This window comes from Salvelinus fontinalis, chromosome 18, assembly GCF_029448725.1.
Source record: "Salvelinus fontinalis isolate EN_2023a chromosome 18, ASM2944872v1, whole genome shotgun sequence".
NCBI classification, from domain to species: domain Eukaryota; kingdom Metazoa; phylum Chordata; class Actinopteri; order Salmoniformes; family Salmonidae; genus Salvelinus; species Salvelinus fontinalis.
The window spans coordinates 19631420-19638707 of NC_074682.1; positions in this window are offsets into that span (position 1 = coordinate 19631420).

A 7288-nucleotide genomic window follows, 5' to 3' on the forward strand; every position below is an offset into this window, starting at 1 on the left:
GTTCTATCTTACTATTCAGGTCTGTACCAAAACAATTTGAGCTTCTACTTCTAAAAATGCACCTTTCCAGAAACAAGTCTCTCACCGTTGCCGCTTGCTATAGACCACCCTCTGCCCCCAGCTGTGCCCTGGACACCATCTGTGAATTGATTGCCCCCCATCTATCTTCTGAGCCCGTGCTGCTAGGTGACCTAAACTGGGACATGCTTAACACCTCGGCCATCCTACAATCTAAGCATGATGCCCTCAATCTCACACAAATTATCTATGAACCTACCAGGTACAACCCCAAATCTGTAAACACGGGCCCTCATAGATATCATCCTAACTAACTCGCCCTCCAAATACACCTCTGCTGTTTTCAACCAAGATCTCAGCGATCACTGCCTCATTGCATGCATCCGTAATGGGTTTGCGGTTAAACGATCCCTAAAACACTTCAGCGAACAGGCCTTTCTAATCGACCTGGCCGGGGTATCCTGGAAGGATATTGACCTCATTCCGTCAGTAGAGGATGCCTGGTTATTCTTTAAAAGTGCCTTCCTCGCCATCTTAAGTAAGCATGCTCCATTCAAAAATGTAGAACAAGGAATAGATATAGCCCTTGGTTCAATCTGCCCTTGACCAGCACAAAAACATCCTGTGGCATTCTGCATTAGCATCGAATAGCCCCCGTGATATGCAACTTTTCAGGGAAGTTAGGAACCAATATACACAGGCAGTTAGGAAAGCTAAGGCTAGCTTTTTCAAACAGAAATTTGCATCCTGTAGTACAAACTCAAAAAAGTTCTGTGACATTGTAAAGTCCATGGAGAATGGAGCACCTCCTCCCAGCTGCCCACTGCACTGAGGCTAGGAAACACTGTCACTACCGATAAATCCACAATAATTGAGAATTTCAATAAGCATTTTCCTACGGCTGGCCATGCTTTCCACCTGGCTACCCCTACCCCGGTCAACAGCCCTGCACTCCCCACAGCAACGCTCCCAAACCTTCCCCACTTCTCTTTCACCCAAATCCAGATAGCTGATGTTCTGAAAGAGCTGCAAAATCTGGACCCCTACAAATCAGCCAGGCTAGACAATCTGGACCATCTCTTTCTAAAATGATCTGCCGAAAATGATGCAACCCCTATTACTAGCCTGTTCAACCTCTCTTTCGTATCGAATGAGATTCCCATAGATTAGAAAGCTGCCGCGGTCATCCCCCTCTTCAAAGGGGGAGACACTCTAGACCTAAACTGCTACAAACCTACAGACCTATATCCATTCTACCCTGCCTTTCTTGGTCTTTGAAAGCCAAGTTAACAAACAGATTACCGACCATTTCGAATCTCACCGCACCTTCTATGCAATCTGGTTTCAGAGCTGGTCATGGGTGCACCTCAGCCACGCTCAAGATCCTAAACGAAATCGTAACCGCCATCGATAAGAGACATTACTGTGCAGCCATATTCATCGACCTGGTCAAGGCTTTCGACTCTGTCAATCACAACATTCTTATTGGCAGACTCAACAGCCTTGGTTTCTCAAATGATTGCCTCGCTTGGTTCACCAACTACATCTCCGATAGAGTTCCATATGTCAAATTGGAGGGCCTGTTGTCCGGACCTCTGGCAGTCTCTATGGGGGTGCCACAGGGTTCAATTCTCGGGCCGACTTTCTTCTCTGTATACATCAATGATGTCGCTCTCGCTGCTGGTGATTTTTTGATCCACCTCTACGCAGACGATACCATTCTGTATACCTCTGGCCCTTCGTTGGACACTGTGTTAACTAACCTCCTGCTGAGCTTCAATGCCATACAACTCTCCTTCCGTGGCCTCCAACTGCTCTTAAATGCAAGTAAAACTAAATGAATGCTCTTTAACCGATCGCTGCCCGCACATGCCCGCCCGTCCAGCATCACTACTCTGGACGGTTCTAACTTAGAATATGTGAACAACTACAAATACCTAGGTGTCTGGTTAGACTGTAAACTCTCCTTCCAGACTCACATTAAACATCTCCAATCCAAAATTAAATCTAGAATTGGCTTCCTATTTCGCAACAAAGCATCCTTTACTCATGCTGCCAAACATACCCTCGTAAAACTGACCATCCTACCGATCCTCGACTTCGGCGATGTCATTTACAAAATAGCCTCCAACACTCTACTCAACTAATTGGATGCAGTCTATCACAGTGAAATCCGTTTTGTCACCAAAGCCCCATATACTACCCACCACTGCGACCTGTATGCTCTCGTTGGCTGGCCCTCACTACGTACTCGTCGCCAAACCCACTGGCTCCAGGTCATCTACAAGTCTCTGCTAGGCAAAGACCCACCTTTTCTCAGCTCACTGGTCACCATAGCAGCACCCACCCGTAGCACGCGCTCCAGCAGGTATATCTCACTGGTCACCCCCAAATCCAATTCTTCCTTTCCTTCCAGTTCTCTGCTGCCAATGACTGGAACGAATGGCAAAAATCTCTGAAGCTGGAGGCTTTTACCTCCCTCACTAGCTTTAAGCACCAGCTATCAGAGCACCTGTACATAGCTCATCTGTAAATAGCCCATCCAATCTACCTCATCCCATACTGTATTTATTTATTTATCTTGCTCCTTTGCACCCCAGTATCTCAACTTGCACATTCATCCTCTGCACATCCTACCATCCTAGTGTTTAAATTGCTACATTGTAATTTCTTTGACACCATGGCCTATTTATTGCCTTACATCTCTTATCCTACCTCCTTTGCACATGCTGTATATAGATTTTCCTACTGTATTATTGATTGTATGTTTGTTTATTCCATGTGTAACTCTGTGTTGTTGTATGTGTCGAACTGCTTTGCTTTATCTTGGCCAGGTCGCAGTTGCAAATGAGAACTTGTTCTCAACTAGCCTACCTGATTAAATAAAGGTGAAATAAAAAATAAAAATAAATATTCCAATGCACCTGTCCTCTAGCCTACAGTCAAAAATCCTAATGCAGATAAGCAAACATGCAACGCTGCTCCGATGTCCTCTTCAGTGCTGGTGAAGGGCACGTGTCGGCTGGCCTGGGTAGGTGTCGGCTGGCCTGAGTCAGGCTTGGGTAGACCTGGGCCTTGCATGGCTCTACTGGACTCAGAGCTGGCTCAGAGGGGACGCTCCCTTCAACCTGCTGTCGATCACTTTAATTTTGGCAGACACATGGGGTCTGTGCAGAGTGGGCGGCAGCCAGCAGGGCAAACCAAGGCCTCTCAGGTGGCCATACATGCTCTGTTCTCTCAGGCCTCCTCACCATTGTCCTGCTCTGCCATTCACTCCCCTGCTCTAAGCATCAAAGGCAAGGCTGCCCCGTGCTTTGAAAAGCTATGGGCTATTCAGAACTAACAGTATGGAGAACCTCCTGCACTTGGATAAGGGGTCAGAAAAATAGAAGGATGGGGGGAGGGAGGTGGGGGACTTTAAAAGGCACAGAGTAAAAGTGGCACCAATGACAAATGTGACAAAAGAAGTAACGAAGGTGGGGGGAGAGAAATGTGGGCTAAAAGGCTGCCTTACGTATTTTGAATAGGGCACGCTGAATGTGTGTGACAAATAGAGAATGTTTGTGCGTGTGTGTGTGTGTGTGCGCGTGCATGTTGGAGTGTTCTGTAGATGAAGAGAGGCAAACAGACAGGCCGCATGGTGGTCGTGTTGAGGAGCAGGTGAGGGGCAGGAGGTCTGACAGGCTAGAGGAACTCAGGAGGCCTTCAGGACACAAACACTGGCTGACAAAAAGACTCACTCAGGAATACATTAAAAAAGCCAGTCCATAGCACAGGAACGCTGCATCGCATTGACAGACAATGTTTTCCTCTTCGTTGGCATTTCCTCTGCAAACTTTTCCCAAGACACTTGGTTTTCCTCTGAGCACTTTTATATAAAAGAACAAAGCAGATATAAACCATGCCATCACCATGGTTTGGCACGTCTTAAGACATATTTGTGAAGACATCTTGAGACATCTTAAGTCTGGGAAAACATATCTCCTGATGATTTAAGATGTCTCCAACAAGTCTCTGTTTCTTAAAATGTTTGTAGACGTCTCAACTATGTGTCTTAACCTAAGACATCTCAAGACAATGATGGCTGGTATAATGATTACATTTCCCTTTGCATGAGCTTGGACAGTGGTTCAAAAGAATGTTTCCCATCCCAGTCTATGACCCTTTGACGTGGCCCTGTCTCATTCTGAAAATATAAATAGTCCTTTGAGATTAAACATGTCATTACCGCATGTGACCACAGTACATGCTGTTAGGTGACATGCTGGTCATGTGATTCTCTGATGTAACACATCGGCAAACATAGCCCTAATGAAGCAAGGTGCACAAGCTCACTGACAAGTTCTGCTCATGGGTACTTCCCTGTGGTTCCCTTTCCTTACACTAAGACCGTGGTGGAAGTTTTCATCCTCTGTGTCACCACTAATGGAGAGTGTGGTCACCACTGCCGGTCAGCAGGTGGGTACCGGGAGACTTAAAAACCTTGAGCCAATGACAGACTCAATTTGTTGTGGTGTTGCATTAACACTGCCTATAGTTGTATGATTATTTTTATTTTATCGGTTAGCATAGGCCTAATGGTACGAGGATGCTGGCTAAGACCAGTCTGAGTTCTTAAAACTTCCTAAATCTGATGTCCAGGTTAGGGTTGGGTTAGGTAAATGCTTGGGAAAGGTGTGTTTGATAAATTGTGTGCCTGCGTGGGTAGGTGGGTGCGTGTGGGTGTCGGTGTCTGTATAATGTCTGATGTCCACCATAAGATTATGGTTAAGGTTAGTGTTAGGGCTATGGTTATTTTTAAGTATGTGGTTAGTATTACAGCTGTAGGGACATTGGAATACCAATCCAACCCCAACCCTAACCCTAAATTGGTAAGACATTGCACACACACACATGCACGCACACACATGCACACACACACACACACACACACATACACATGAGCATGCACACACATGCTCGCACACACACACAAGCATACATAACACATTCTGTGATGCAACACTGAACCATGCTGACATGGTCTCTCTGGACACTTGTGGCATCAGGGCCAACTCTCAGTGACAGGTCACCTCGGAAACTTCTCTTCATGCAGAGTCAGCAGGACCAAGGTATTCTCATCTCTTTCCCTCCACTCTCTGTCACTGAAGATAATACCAAGAAGAGAGAATGTCAGTAAGGTTGTGTGTGTTTAAACTGCAGACACTATAAAAGAAGCCAATAGGTTTGAAAGATATTCATAATTTGGCCTACCTTATCTTTTCAATATTATGCTTATAATTGTGAACTAATAGTCTGTCTAATTTGAATATGAGTATATCCTTGATAAACGTTACAGTTATTGAATAAAAAATACATTACATACATTGAATTATAGCAGGCTAGATTTGACTTTAAATCGATGCCTGAGCTAATTGCTGAACGTGTTAATCCGAAATAGTGGGTCGAGGTTACAGCAATAGGATCAATGTTTATTGTGTGGAGGAGCCGGTAATTGTGCCTGAATAAACTGAAATTAGAGTTGCACCATTTACATATAAGTGGAATTAGGTCTACTGGCACTCATTTAAACATTTCCGCGCTAAAGTTGCAGGTGTGTAACTGAATGTAATATTGAATTAGGCTACATGTTCAGGTCTTGGCTACGCAGGCCTACACATATTTTGGCCATCAGTAAAAACAGACTGTTGTGAAAATGTAGGCCTATGGTAGATTTTGTCGATATACTGTACATGTGTAATGTCACTTATTATCCTAGTGAATTTTCGTTATGACAATCACAAACAAAAAGAGCAGAGAAATGAACGGGTCAGTATTCTAACTTATACACGTTTTTGTCCCTCAATTTAAACTGTGAAATAAAGTCGACATAAAAGCAGTAGATCTCAGTTCACATTTTCCATTAATTCACCCAAGAAAGACTAACATCTCATTGAGTCTTATTATCTCAAGGACATCCACATGAATTTATCCACACTCGAATTATTACATTCCAAAGGGTAAGAGAGAACTTGAGAATGGCATGGTCAAAATGGTTGAATAAGCAACATCAATAAAGCGTTTACAAACCAATAATAAAGAAACGCAGTTATTGTGTGTGTGAACTTGCAAAGTTCTTTTGGAATCTCTTTTTGTAATAATTTGTTGTGCGTCTCAGGTGAAATCGTCTGCAAACAAATGAATTCAAGCTGGTCCTTATGAACAATGACTCGAGGGTGACTGGTCATTGTAGCAAGCACATAAAACTCCGGATTCCAGCAAACTTTTTGTGCTGGTTTAAAAAGAGCTCTTTTCATTTTTCGGTCTACCTCTGGCCAGGCTAAATCCTTTCTTCCCCCTTTAATCCTTCCCTTTATTTCAGAAAACACAAAACCAGGTTCCACGCAGTGCTTTAGTAGCTAAAAGTGAAAGAGCTGTTTTTTTCGGAGCTGAGCTCTGAATCGCTCTGGAAAATTGGTTCTTCTGAATAAGTGAAGGAGGAAAAACGTTTAATAGGATCGGAGGGAGGTTCTGCTCTTGCAATCTGCTCCTTAAACAGGTGACAATTGGACCTTCTCAATTATACAAATAGTAAGTAGCCTATAAACCAGCATGAAAAAGCTATTCCATCTCCAAGGATTAGCAACTCGCGATGAAAATTGAGACTGGTCAAACCGGAGGACCCAAATTGTTAAACAAGTTAAACAACCTCTGAGTCTGAATAACAGTCCTCTTAAATTGTGAATTTTAGCATAGTCAGAAGCATAACATCTGGAAATGAGTTGTATGGTCTAATACAATGTGTAGCCTAATAGTTGCAGATATTCCCATTCAAAACATGGTAGCCTGAAATAAATCGAATACAATTGGAATAGCAGCCTATTTCCTAAAAACAGTAGGCTAATTGAGTGTTGTTACGCAATAACAACAACAACAAGAACTACAAACAAATAATACTAATACCATCAATAATAATAATAATAATAATATGTAGCCAACTAATAATAACAAACACATTGTTAAAATTATTATTATCAAATGGAGCTCATCTTTTTCTTATTTTCGAGAAAGGAATACATCATAGATATTCGATTACAGAATGGCTGGTGGTAAGAGGTGGAGGATTTGAGGATGGAGACATAAATAATAATCTGTAATAACTGTCATGCATACCACCCATGGCAGTATATAAGTGGGCCGCGGGAGAAGGGACAGGCCTGGTGATGGCGTTTCCTTGTCACCCTAATACGAGCTAGTTCATGTGACGTCAGCTAAATGCAAAAGACAGTGA